General features: G+C 43.3%; 1 protein-coding gene across 4 annotated transcripts in view; it reads left to right on the top strand.

The window, feature by feature from the left end:
• The window catches only part of LOC147911555 (uncharacterized), an 86,783-nt gene extending 76,603 nt beyond the window's left edge, over positions 1-10,180 (top strand). Inside the window, exons 14-16 of one of the 4 annotated variants that reach the window (XM_087428160.1) lie at positions 5,167-5,258; positions 9,305-9,453; positions 9,745-10,180. The gene's annotated coding sequence lies outside the window, so the exon portion shown is untranslated. The other 3 variants (XM_087428162.1, XM_087428161.1, XM_087428163.1) reach the window with 3 other exon arrangements.
• The last annotated feature ends 4,444 nt before the right edge of the window (positions 10,181-14,624 follow it).

Raw genomic sequence — 14,624 nt, forward strand, 5'->3', positions numbered from 1 at the left:
ACTTATTTACCAGTTGTAAACTTTATAAGTTATGTCCCACTCAAATAATAGATTTTCTCTTCCTCTCTAATATTACTTATCTTTTATTCTTTTGATTCTCATTTTTTCATGACTGTGCTCTCCAGTGCCACACTGAATCACAATAATGTTTGCCAGGAGCATTTTCCTCTTCTTAAGTGTAGCGTAAACACCAGATAAATTCCTTGTCAAGGCAGAGCAGGCATCTAAGAGAGAGAAAGTAAAAACGTGCAGGGGAATCACTTCTACCTGGAAGTCAACAGACTTGCTTCTCTTGGCTGTTTGGAGCTAGAGATGCTATGACAATGTGGCCAGCTGAGAATCAGAGGATCTCTCTCTAGTCCCAGGAATTAGTCCTGGTCAAATCTCTCAACCTCTTTAGACCTCGTTTTCTTCACCTGTAACATGAAGAGTTGGATGAGTCTTTTTGAGTTCTGAAATCCAGTGATTCCAAGATATCCTTCACCCAGATACACTTAACAAAGATCAGAGAGAATTTTTAGTTGTCTTCTTCTGCATCAACATTATTATCCATATCCCCACTTAAAGACATATCAAATGTCTACTTTTGCATGACACTGATAAAACAGGTTCCATACCAAATCGCTGTTCATTGGGAAAACAAATCTATAGTTAATTGTTTAGAGGTAAGTATAGAGATGGGCCCTGCTGGAACCAGCAATCAATGGGCCACAAAGTCTTGCTTTATTTTACAGCAAGGCTGTGGAAACATTCCCTAATACACCAGAATTCTTCTGTACTTCGAAAGTATGAAATAAATGGGAGCCTTGAATCCATGGTTACGAGTTAGTAAGGATATGATTTTTAAAATTTTACTAATGATGCCATTTGCCTAGTATGGGGCTGTTCTCTGGTGAGTCAAGAGCAGATGTATTCAAGGCCACTTTCATTCCTTTAATAAATATTTACTCAGCGCCTACCACTTGCTGCAAGATAGCAGTGATCTACCCTAAGAACATTTATATTCTAGTAGGGTGACACAGACCATAAACAAAAAGAGAATCTTGAGGTGATCAATAAAGTTACATATACATCAAACATTTTTCATTCTGGACTATTTTTCACCCTTTCCCTTCTTTTACTCTTTCCCAGAACTCTAAGCATGGACTTGAAAACCCAGAAAGCATGGGTCCCATGTTTCTTCTCGCAACACCCCTGTTTCAAAGACATAGTGTTTATCATCTGAGAGTATGTCTCTTTAAGACTAAGTTCCTATGAATCAGCATTATTTCATCACTTTCTTGAGAGGACGGATGATATTATGAAGGGAAAACAAAATATTATGTGGGATTTATACTCAAAATGATGTTTCCACTTTAATTGTGTTATTTAATGTGGTGTGATTTGGGGCAAGTCAGTTACTCCTTGAGAGTCAGTGGTAATAATACCCTGAAAAGCATTCTATAGAGATTAGATGAAACAAAGTATGAGAAACTGCTTTGTAAATTGCAAAACCATCTTTTTCAGCTTATTTTTTCTAATAATATTTTCATTTATCCAATCCTTTTTGACTCTACACAACCTGGCTAGACTGAGTTTTATCATTTATTCAACAATAATAATGGGTCAAAATGGGTGAATATTAGAAATTTCATATGGTTCAACTTAATTAATAGGCCATCACAATATTTAATTTGGTTATAATTACAGTGAAATTTTTCATGTTGCCTTACCATGTGCCAGGCACATTCTAGGCATCTGACATGTATTCACTCATTTAATCCTCACAACAATGCTATGGAGACAATACTATTAACCCCTATTGTATGGATGAGGAATATTAGAGGTTATATAATTGTCCAAGGTCACACAGCTGGTACCCAGGCAGCCTACCTCCAAAGTCTCTTTTAGGGATCCATTAGAGGTCGTGGCGCTTACAATGTAAAAGGATCACCCTGGTTTCTTCTTGACGAATGGACCAGAGGGCACTAAGCAAGAAAGCACATGACTGCTGAAATGATCCGGGCAAGCAATTCTGAATACAAGATTTCTTTCCTTTTTAAGGCTGAATAATATCCCATTGTACAGATGCCCCAGATTTTCTTCATCCTTTCACCCACAGATGCACAATTAGGTAGTTTCCATCTCTTGGCTATTGTGAATAATATTGCAGTGCATTTTGTCAAATGTTTTCCTGGCACTTAGTGAGTTTGAAAAAATTCTCCTTCTACACATTAGTTACTGTAATGAACTACTTTCTAAATGTCTAAAGTTTAAATATTTGTCATTCTACAGAAATACCTTGCCTAATCATGATTTGTGTTGTTATCAGTTCATGAATGATCTAAGATTTTTGTACAAAAATTTGTTATAATGGCTTTTTTTGCATGTATTCAGGAACCTTGCATAATATGGGTATTCCCTGATTCTTGATTTTTAGTCGAGTTTTCTAGTAAGCCTTTAGGATAGGAAGTATCTTCCTAGATGTGAGGCAGAAAGCAGAAAAATAATAAAGTGATTGTCATATTTAATTACATCAAAAGAAAACTGTCGTTTTGCTAAATTGTTTTTACACACTCTTTGCTTATTTGTAAGAATGGCATATATCGTTTTATTAATGAAAAGAAAATTCAATAAACAATTTTAACATAAAACAACATCTATTGAGAAATTATATGAAAATTTTAGCAATATGCTGTCATCAGTTTCCTCATCTGCAAAATGGAGATAGATAATACCATCTCCCTATGGGTTGCTGTGAAAATACTCAAGAGTAATGTATGTCAAATGCCTATCACCATGTCGGTTGGAAAGTGATGCCCCACTCATTTTTCTACCGGGATGATGAGAGCTTTTTTTATGCTTGAAGTTGGTAGTTTTCAAAATATGTTCTACTGTTGTAAAGTGAATCCTTTTTACAAATTATTTGTAGAGTTAGATGATCCCTTTGGAATACAAATTCAGGCTCCCCTGTGTGTGTGTGTCTATACGCACATATCTCAAATAATACTTCAAGCCTTATAATGAAATCTACCTTTCCAATTCTTGACTCTGGTTCCAAAAACAACTTTAATTTTCTGGTTGAAAATCTGTATTTCTATATTAGCTACTCATACACTTTTTCATTTTTCATCTTTTGACTATTTATAGTTTCTTTCTTCTCTGAAACAATCAGCATGAAGAGTTCTTACATACATTAAAAACATAATTCCCCTTGCCCAATATAACTATTTAATCAATTAGGATAAATCAAAATTCAATGTCTACTGTTTTATGACATAAGTGTTTACCATTTTATAGCATACAAATCTTATCCAGAGATGTGCTACATCAGATAGTATGAAGACATTTTCTTTCTCACTTTGTCCTTTGACCTTTTAAATGGTAAAATTCCCTTATTTCTTTGTTGTCTTCCTATGGATTCATCACTGGTTCATCTTCTTCCACCAGAAATTTAAATCTCTTTTCAGTAACTTCTGACGCATGAGACAATTCATGGGCTGCAGGTTTTGCTTGGGGACCTCCCTCTTGGGCTTGAACATATACACAGGCCCACATATACACAGTATGTCTGGAAGGATAGAGGAGAAATGATGTTTATCTCTGTGCAAAAGGACTGGGAGACAGTGGTAGAGTGAGAATATTTTACTGACTTTGCACCACTCTTTGAAGTTTTTCTATATGTGTATCTACGACGAAGTGGCCTCCCTCCCCCCAGATTTTTAAAATTAAAATAGCGCTATATCCTTATCTACTGGCTGGGGACAGCAAGTGGTAGAGAAATGTGACTATATGATCCAATTTTTTAACGAAATTAAGAACAGCAAACACGCACAAAAAATTTATAATTCTAAATATGGGCACATCATTCTATGAGGCTGTGTAAAGGTGGGGAAAGGAATGAAGAAAAGCTGTTCAACATCCAGCCACCTGTACAGTCAAGGGGTCAAGCCCCGCCCTTGGAGCTGATTTCCTCCCACTGTGAAGTCGGCCAGACTTATTCCAGCCCCACCCCCACCTCTTCCCGCCCGTGGAACTGGGCCTGGCTCCGCCCACAGCCTGGTCCCGCCCCTTACCCCGCCCGCAGCCTTGTCCCCGCCCACAGCCCCACCTCTAGAACTGGTTTCCACCCACAGCCCCGCCCCTAGACCTGGTCCCTGTCCCTGGTGCTGACCCAGCCCGGGGACGGGGCTCTCATTAACTCTAGAAACTAGACACCTCCCCCGAGGCTGGGGTGCGCGGCCCCGCCCTGCCCCGCCCACCCCCGCCGCCTCAACCCGGAGCCCCAAAACGTCCGTCCTCCCCGAACGTCGGTCCTCCCAGAACGCCAGCCCGAGACCGGAAGCGGAAGCGCGGGTGGCGCCGTGGATGGAGCTGGAGGTCTGCACGGTGTGTCCGGTCTTCTCGGCGTGCACCGCATTCCCATGGACCTTCGGCCGATGGGTCGAGGCCCGGTAAGCGGCGGGCGGTCCCGGCTCCGGTCGCGGTCCAGGGAGGGGCCTGGGCCGCGGGCAGCCCCGTCACGGCCCGGAGTCCCTCCGTCCCCCCGGAGCCCCGTTTCCCCCGGGCTGTTCGCTCAGGGCCCCCGAGGCTGCTGTTCCTCCCGGCTCCGGGCGCCGCCGGCCCCTCCTCAGAGTCCCCGTCACTGTCCTCCGTGTGATTTTGTCCCCAGGGGGCTTATCCACGTCTGGAGGCGGTGTTTGGGTTGTTACAAATGGGGGCGCTCCTGGCATCTAGAGGGGGAGGCAGGGATGCTGCTCAGCGTCCTCCAGGGCCCAGGATAGCCGGACAGAGAATCATCTGGCCCCAAATGTCAGTGGTGCCCAGGTTGGGAAACCTGCTCCAGGGATTGAAAATCTCCCGAGCCCTGTATGAAGTGTGGGAAATGTTTACAAGTCAGCGAGCCACTTACAGGGTCCCTAAATGACAACCTTGTTTAAAGGGTCCAGAGTCACCAAAAAGTGTCTGTCCAGCCAAGTGAGTTGAGTGACACAAGTGCACACAGCACGAAGCTGCTTCCTCCCATCTTGGGGAGCAGGTGACTGGATAGGAATCTGGAAAATCCAGTCTCAGCCAACAGTTACAGTTAAATCAGTAAATACAAAAAAGAAAAGTGAATGGGGTGCCTTTTCATCCAACACCCTATAAAGGCCTCAAAAGCTTGTTTGCGCTTTTTTCCCCCCTCAGACACGAAAAGTATCTGTCGAGCTCAAGTTTGAGGTGAAACCAGGCTCAGGGTCCACCTGTCCTCGCTGATCCATGGATTTCTGTGTGACCAGGTGAGTACCCTGTCGACCTGGTACCAACAGGTTCCGGCCACCTCCGCTGTGCAGAAGACCTGCTAGTGGGCTTTCCTGGGCTCATGTTGTCACCACATGGACACTGAGAGTGAGGGTATCTTAAGAAAAATTATTGATGTTTGATGGATTATATTCAAGGGAAAGATGGTAAGCTGTGTGTGGTTCTGTGTGGTAAATAGTTCAGTAAGTACAGTTATATGCAAATAAGAACACATAAAACAAGTGTAAATAACTGCAAATGAGTATTATAGTAGAAAATATAGATTTACTTGCATTGCATAATACTCAAAAGTCAGGATTTATGTATAATATAAATACAGAAATGTTTTGCGTGTGTATGTAGTATTAGAAGACATCCCATTAAATATTAGCAGGGATACTCAGCCACATTCCTTAGACCCATTCAACTTGACTTCTAAAGTCCTATAAATCCTCCACAAAAATTTGAAATATAGGAGCATTCAGGAAAAAAGATGATTGGAACTTTTTTGTATTAATAACAAATTTAACATTGAATTTGCCAGTAGCCAGATTTATTTTGAGCATTTTTTTCTTTATGACATTTCATATCATTTGGAGGAGTACTAAGCAACACTGTAGATTGCAGGGCAGGGCACTAGTTTCTAAAAAGACTGTCCTCACCACCTTGCCTTCTAAAGGGAATTAACTTTGTTTCTTGAAACTTTTCTGAAATAACGGTCTGGTGATTCACGTTGCAGAGAATCTTGTTAAGTAATTTTGTATTTAGTTGTTGGCCGCTACTAATTGTGTGTGTATGTGTGTGTGCCTTTTTCATTCTAGCTTTCCTGTGATGTTCTTGAGGGGAATGTGTGCTTGTCATGCAATAGATAGTCTTTGAGTTTGTAATTTATGGTGACCCACCATCCTTGTTTATTCAGGGCAGAGGGGTTTTCCAGGACACAGGACGTTTAGTGTTCAAAGCAGGGCAGTCCTAGACAAACCGGGATGGTTCCTCATCTGATGAGCCAGGCCCTGGGCCACATGCATGGGGACCTGGAGGACCAGAGAGACCTTGTCCCACCTCCATGGAATTTATATTGTATTTGGGAATTTGGATTTAGACAGTTCATGATGAGAGTGATGTGGGAGTTTGGCACAAGGGGACTCAACCTGAGGGGACAGGGAAGCCCTCTTGAGAAGGACTGATATTTAGCTTGAGAGCTAGAGATGCAACTGGATTTAGCTAGTTGGAGGGTTAGACTGGAGTGAGGGTGTGGGAGTGTGTTCAAGAGAGCGTTTCAGAAAGAGGGATCCGCATGAGGACACCCCTGAAGCAGAGAGCCTGGTGTGTCCATGAACTGAGAAGAGGGATGGCTGAGCCGAGTCAACACAGCGGGAGGGGTGTGAGCCACACCGGTGAGGGGGGACAGGCAGGACCAGGTCAGGGGTGACTTGGGACTCTGTTCTAAGACCAGTGGGAAGACTCTGGATAGATGCTAGTAGAAGGAAGATGTGATTAGCGTTTGGTCTAGGCACGTGGGTTCAGATGGACTTCATGGTTAAGAATGAACCCTTAAGAGGCGAGATGGGAGGTGCTGGGAATAAGATGAGGAATAAGGTGACTGTTCCCTAGGCCTGGGTGATGGCTGTGGAGTAGGAAAGAAGTAGAAAGAAAAGACCTTGGAGTATGGAACTGAGAGAACGTAACGGTACTTTCTTGCCTGCATGTGTCAGATGGCACAGGGCACTGACTGTTCTCCTCGCTGCTGTCCGTGCAGACCTGCAGGCGCCCCCCCACCCAGGTCTGTGTGTTCACCCCTCTTTGTCACTCACAGGCCCCCCTCCACATCCTAAAGGAAGTCAGGCCTTACTTGTGAGGGGGTTGTCTCACATGGGAGACACTGAGGAGGGCCACTCCAGACATCAGAGCAGCCCCTTCAGCCTCTCCCTCAGCCTACTCCCTTCCCCTCTCTCGCTTTCCACACCCAGAAGGACCCCTGCTCAGTATTCCATGTCCCCAGGTTCTCCCTCCCCCAGGCTTGAGAAGGGTGGGGCAGCCACTGGGGTGGACATCATCTGCACCTTCCACTCTGACCCCCGCAGGTCCCAGGCTGGACAGAGAGTGACTCTACTGGGAGCCGCGCCATGAGACCCAGGGCGTCACCCACTTGGGCTCCCTCACCCTGGACTGGGACAGCCTCTAAGTCAGTGGTGAGGGGCTGGGCTACAGCCACACTCTCTCTCCCAGTCAGAGTTCTGTGTTGCCTCCGTTGCTCTAAAGTGAGCTATGATCCATCTCTCTATGCTCCTGGTCTGGGATCAGTCTTCTCATCACTGTGTGATCACTGGGTCCAGCCACCTTCCATCTTGTTGCCTTCCCCCTGAACACCACTCCCCACTTCCCCTCTGCTTTTCCTACAAAGGTCCCTACATCCTCCCTCTCCCTTAATCCTTTATGTTCACCCCAACTCTTGCTCAGCTCCTCTCACCTTCTCTCCACACATTACACCTATGGAGCCACGGCCCCAACTACCACCAGTGAGTATTGCTGGTCCTGATCTCCTGGGTCCCATCCGCATTTGGGGTTGGGGAGCACCTGTTCTCCTTCACCCACTGTCCTTGGTGAGGGAAGCACCTGGAAAGGCCCTAAATCATCCCTTCTCTGCCTCCCGGGTTCTGGTGGAGAGTCCCAGCCCAGTGTGAGAAAGCCTTAGTGACAGACATGTTCTCCACCACATTCTGACCCCACGTGGTTTTCACTTTAATTCTCCTAAAGCCCCGCCCTTGGTCCTCCTTTTCCAGGTATCCCATCCATCTGTCCAGTTTTCTGCACATCCATCTGTCTCTCCTCCGAGTTCAGTCTCTCTTGTTGACCTATCTCTCTCTCTTGGGCTCCTCTCATCCACAGGCTTGCTCATCCCTCTACTCACACAGTCACCCGTCCCCTCACTCTCATTTATGAATCACCTGTGAATGGTGGTCCTGGGACAGCCACTACTGGAGCCTGAGTGAGCCTGGGGGCTCCTCCCACACTGTCGCCCCCTGATGACAGCCCTTGCCACCACTCCCGAGCCAGACACCACATCCCTGCATACTTCATAATCACTTGTGCCAACAGAAGCCACCACAAGTATCTGGGGGGCCCTTTTCCTTCCCAAGAGAAGCTCTCCGGCGCCAGTCCTCCACCAGCCAGTTGTGATCCAGGAGCTGGGAAGCCAGGGTGTGAAATTTTGTTTTTTGGGCAATCATGCTGATCACAAAGATTATACCAACGATTCAGTCTAAGGCCAGCCCTCAGAGAGCCCCTAATCTTGTGATATTAACACACCATTATAGTACAATGTGGGATGTTTCGGGGAGAGGCGCCTGGCATAATTTGGAGAGGAAGAGCTTGCTAGAGAAAGTTTCACCAGAATGGAGTCTTTAAGAACAAGCAGGAGGGACGATGGCAACTAGAGGATGAAGGGTTTTCCTGGCTGAGAGGATTCCATGATCAAAGGCTCTGGCCGGAAACAACATGCCGTATGGAGAGAATTGAAATGAATTTGGGTTCTGTGAAGCATAATGTTTAACCCGCAGTAGAAGGATAAAATGAGACTGAAAGTTCAGCAGGAGCCAGATTGAGTAGAGCCTTGAGTGCCAGGTCAAGATGGTTGAACTAAACACTGAAGGCCATAGGGAGCCATGGGTGGTACTAGAGCAGTGGTGGCCCTAGTGAGGTATTCATTTCAGAAAGATTCTTCTAGTGGTCCATGTAGAACATCCTTTAGACAGAGCATCCAGTGAGCCTGCTGGGGTGTTGGTCCGGGTGAAGGAAGTTAAGACCTGAGCTGGGACAGGGATGGAGAGAGGGAGTGTGTGTGAGGACCAGTGTGCAACTGGAATTGGTGTTACTGGGAGGGAGGAGGAGCTGAGCAAATGTGCTTGTTCTGACTTGGGTGACCACACGGGTGGGTGGTGGTGCCACTGGGAGAGAAGACGACAGATGATAATGAGTGCAGGACTCTGGTGTGGTCTCAGGCCAGCTCTCAGTGATGGCCATCGCTCTCCCTCTCGTCTTGCAGCTTTGGGGCACAACCTGAAGACCCTCACAGTCACCTTCCCCATCTCCACCCTCCGGTATTCATCAGACAGGAGCAACGGCTCAGCCACGTTCAACTCCACTGAGAGGGTCCTGCAGAGCCTGGGGAGACCCTGGTCCCAGCAGCTCCTGGTGGGTTAAATCCCACCCAGCCCCTCCCCCAACCCCTGTCCTTCCTGCTCCTCCTCCTCCCTCGCCAGCTGGATCCTTGTTCAAGAAGAGCAGCCTGGGCCTCTTCTCCTTGAGTTGCAGACTGGTCTCCCTCAGGCGAGACCCTCCCCTGAGCATTTGCCCCTAATGACCACTTTTGTCACCGCCCCTCTCTGTCTCCCCCCGTCCTCCCATTTCCTCCTTCCTGTTCTGGCCCCCACCCCAGAGGTTTCAGGACCTCTCTCTAGAGTCCCCACGTCCTTCTCTCCCCAGGCCTGAGAAGCATGGGGAAGCCAGCAGTGTGGACGCCGTCTGCACCTACCATCCTGACCCCGTGTGCCACCATGCCTCTTTGCTGGGAGCGGAGAGTCTCCAAATGTCTGCTCTTCCTCTCGGTGGCTCCAGGCTCTGCAGCACAGAGTTTGTCCATCCAGAGAGAGCACCAGCTACATTTCCACATCATCAGCTGGAACCTCAGCAACACGGAGCCCACATCCTCGGAGTACACCGCCCTGCTGAGGGACACCCAGGACCAGGTGGGGTCTCCCCTCTCGCATCGCTCCTTGCCCTGAGGGCACCGTCATTCCTCCATCTGACTTACATCTGTTAACGTGATTGTTTCAACCCTTCACTTTCCCTGCGTGCCTGGGTTCTCTCAGTGTCCGGAGGTGATGTCCTAGCTGCCTTCCCCATTTCTCACATGAGTAAACCGAAGCTCAGTAAGGGGATTATTGTGCCTAAGGTCACAGAGTGAGTTAGGGGCAGAGCCAGGATTTGAAGTCAGGTCTCCCTTGCCCCAAGGTCTGTGATCTTTCACTGGTTCCAGTGGCCCCCTGCATCTCCAGGAGACCTCCATCTCACCCACTTTCCTTCGTGTTTGTTCTAGTTCACCAAGCTCTATAGAGGCAGCCAGCTGTGAGACATATTCCACTCCTGCCTGGTCACCAACTTGATCTAGGTTGAGGAGATTGGAAGCATTGGCTGAGCTGGTGGCTGATGGCTCTGAGCTCCTGTGACACATCCTTGATGTGGAAGTCACTGACATGGTGCCCAGTCTTCCCCACATCCCTGTCAGCTAATCCTACCGTTTCCTTCCATAGGTTTTCGGGGGTTGAGAAAAGCATTAACATTTGGGGCCACCAACCTCCAGCATCCTCCTCCTCCTCCTCTTCTGGAAACGTTCAACAAATATTAGCGGTCTAACTGTGCTCTCCAATATTGGAGCCACTCACCAGATGGGGCAATTTAAATTTTTTATACACCTATTGGGATACGATTCACATATTGTGTGTGGGGAGGGTGTATTTTTTAGGTTTTTCTATATACAATATCTTCTCATCTGCAAAACAAATAGTTTTACGTCTTTCCTTCCAATCTGGGTTTCTTTTATTCCTTTTTCTTGCCTAATTGCCCTCATTAGAGCCTCTGGTACCTGTGATTAACATACGAGATGAGGGAAGACATCAATGTCTTGTCCCTGGTCTTAGGGGGAAATTTTCAGTCTTTCAGCATTGAATATGGTGTTAGCCGTGGGTTTTTCATCGATGCTGTTTGTAGGTTGAGAAAGTTTTTTTCTATTCCTAATTTGTTGAGTGTTAGTTAATTAGAATGTATCCATTGTACATTATTTGTTTCAAATGTATCCTAAAATGTAAGATGCTAACAATAGGAGAAACTGAGTCCAGGGTGCATAGTAATTCTTCTGTCCTGTCTTCGAAACTTTTCCGTAAGTCTAAAACTATTCAAAAATAAAAGTTTAGTTTTAAAAAATCAGACTCCTTATCCACCTCTTTCTCTTATAAACACTTTTCCCCGTTCAATGAGGAAACAGCATTTCTAATTTATCTGATTTGGGATCTGGGTGTTTTTGTTATTACACAACTCAAAATGTCTTCCTGGTGATATGACATTTGCGCGTATAGTTTGTGTATATCATATACAAAAACTTATAATAATTATTTTAAAAGCTTATACCAAAACTAGGCTGTTTTCCTACATACAACTCTCTTTGTATTGTTTTGAGAACAAACAATAACATATACTATGACTTCAAATAGAATAAACATTAATTTGAAAAAATACTTTTATTAATTTGAAAAAAGCACATTTTAAAAACAGTACCATTGAAAAAACAGAATAAATTTACTTTTGTCAATAAAGATTAGTTTTTAGATTAAACCTGGAAATCATTCTAAATTTAATTTACTCTCGCACGTCTTTCTTTCCTTCTTTCTTTCCTCTATGCCTTTCCTTTTTCTCTTTCCCTCTCCCTCCTTCTGCTGCTGCTGCTTTTCCTCATTCCCATGTTTTTTTTATTTTTCATTTTAATAGATTTGAAGTCCTTATTTAAATAGGTCCTTTTGGGATTCCTCCTCGTTCTAACATTATTTATCAACTCTTTGTGAATTAGTAACTTGGATATATGTACACTGTAGCATTTTGTTGAAAAATCTACAATTTGTTGAAAATCTACAACATAACATGTATGTGTTGATAACTATAAACATCTAGTTCAGTCCCATCTTTTGATAAAAAAATTGATTTTGAGGTTCAGGGTTTGTAGAGGCTGTCCAAGATGAGCTAAGCAATTCCATGTATTAATAAATAGCAGAACTGGGCCTGAATCCAGACAAATGCACATTTTAATGCACAGTTACCTTCACTCTATAAAAATTACTTTGTTTGCAGAGTTTTTCTTGAAATTTCCCTTCCCATCAGGAGAAAGACAAGTGTGTGCCAATGACAATTTGCCTGGACTTGATCATCTATTGTTCCAGCAGGATGTTGTGAATCCTTTTACAGCCTAATTTTATTATCTCTTTAAAAGGAAATGCTGAGAAAAAAATCATGATTCTTTTACTTAGATGAAAGCACTAGCTAGTCAAAAATTTATAAACTAATTTTACCACCGTATGGATTTCCCTCCCATCTAATCTCACTATTTATAACTACGTATATGCGCTAAAATCTTATTCGTGAACAGTGGTGTTTTTTAAATCGTCTCTCCGAAGAGTTATAAAGCTGTAGAGGCAATGAAATTTGCGAGGCTTGAAGGTGATACTATAAAGATAAATAGTTACTTGTAGGAAGAGACACGCTCATTTGTGTTTTCTGGACTGTTCTTTACTTTGTGGCTGCAGTCCTATTCGCTGCCATTTTCTCGGAGCAAACTTCTGCTTCTACAGGAGGTCTGTGTTCCAAAAGAGCTTCCCGAGTCAGTTCCTAATACTCTTTCCAGCCCTGCGAGTCAGTGTCCTGCTACTTTAAAGGTATGTTTTCATGTCCTCAGAGCATCTCTTCTGCCCAACCTTAGGTGGTTTTACCTGATTCAACTGCTGTCATCTTACATGCCCTTCAGCGATGGTCCATGGAGCAATGGAAGAGTATTGAGAGATGATTATAAAGATGGCTCCATAGGTCGGATTATTGTCTTGGCAGGCACGGGTTCCTGGTTTTGTTGACTGGGGAACCCTACCCTGCTATAGCGCTTGAGTTTCGTTTGGGGCTTGGTGACTCTCTAGCGCCACACACTGGCATCCTGATCATAGACAATGCCCTTTGGACTCGCCGTCAATCTGTGTAGCAGATAATCCCAGTGAAATCAGCGGAGAAGTCAAGGCAAAAAACTATGAAATTTACTGGATTCCAGAGATTTAGGACTAGCCTAAGCTGTATTCTTTCAAAGTTTCTTCTCTTCTGGCATTTAAAGTCAGAGCTAGGTGCAAGTTTAGCTTTGAGTTACCATTTGTACCATATATTTCTTAGTTTTTACTTTTCTTTGTTTTATATTGCAAAAATCATTCAAAAGAAGAAAACAGTGAAAATCTCCACTCCATCCCTCGGAGAAAACTGCTAATCACATTTGGTGTATATCCTTCCAGCTTTTTGACTGTGTTTATGCAAACATGTATGTACAAGTACTACCAAAAAATACATCATAGTGTGTATGTGTGGGGGGTGTGTGTGTGTGTGTGTGTGACTTGCACTTTCTTTTTAGTTAACAATATACATTGGGCATCTTTTTATATCAATATACACAGAGTCACTACATTCTTTTTAATAGCTGCATAGTATTCCACTCAATCATATGGAGATATCATAATTCATTTAACCAGTCCCTTGGTCACGGACATTTGGATTACTTTGATGTTTTTGCTGAAGGTAATATCATTATACATGTATCTTCAATTACTTGGGGCAATATTTCTCCATGGTAAATTCCTAGAAATTACTAGGACAAAATGTTTTTCTAATTTATACTTGCACCAAGAATGTATGAAAATCCTCATTTCCCTGTTGTCATACCTAATATTGTAAATTTCTAATCCTTTTTAGTCTTTGCCAGTCTAAGTGAAATTTACTTTTATTTAATTACAAGTGAGTTTAAGTATCTTTTAAAAGATACGTTTAATGATCACGTGTAGTTATTTTGTGAATTTTGTCATATTTTTTGTATATTTCCTGTAGTGGTGTTTTCCTTTATCTCAGATTTGTAAGAGAGAGAATTGTAACACATTGACTGTTAAATTTCTCTCCTTTTGTCGTTTGTCTTTTATTTTTGTTTATATAGTCACTTCTGTTCATCTTTTTCTTTATGGTGTTTATCATGATGCTATATACCTATAGCAAGGTGTTCCCCACATAAAAATTATTTTCTCCTGGTAAATGTCTTATTTTTGTTATGGATAAAGCATTAATTGCTCTGGAGACAATTTAGGATATGGTTTTGATATAGGAATGTAAATTCATTTCTTCCCAATTGGATAGCCAAATTTCACACCCCATTTATTGAATAATATGTCTTTTTTCCATTGATGCGAACTGTCATTTTTATCGTATAGCAAATCCCATATAAATCAAGGTCTATTGATCTATTGTTTTGTATCTCTATTAGTATCAGGATATTTTAATTACTAATTTATATAATATATTCTAATAAATTACAAGTCAAAAATTCATTAATCTTTTTTATATTTTTCTTGAATGCTCTAACTTATGTATTCTTTTCCAAATACAATTAAAATTAAATTTTCAAGGTTCTTAAAATGCTACATTTAGTTTTTAACTGAGTTGCAATAACTTTATTATAATTTATCACTTTATACTCTTTCCCCAGTATGGTTATGTTTTTTCTTTATTTCAGTTTGCTTTTT

The sequence above is a fragment of the Ceratotherium simum genome, unplaced genomic scaffold (genome assembly GCF_057802395.1).
Source record: "Ceratotherium simum simum isolate JZ-2026a unplaced genomic scaffold, ASM5780239v1 HiC_scaffold_43, whole genome shotgun sequence".
Lineage (NCBI taxonomy): Eukaryota > Metazoa > Chordata > Mammalia > Perissodactyla > Rhinocerotidae > Ceratotherium > Ceratotherium simum.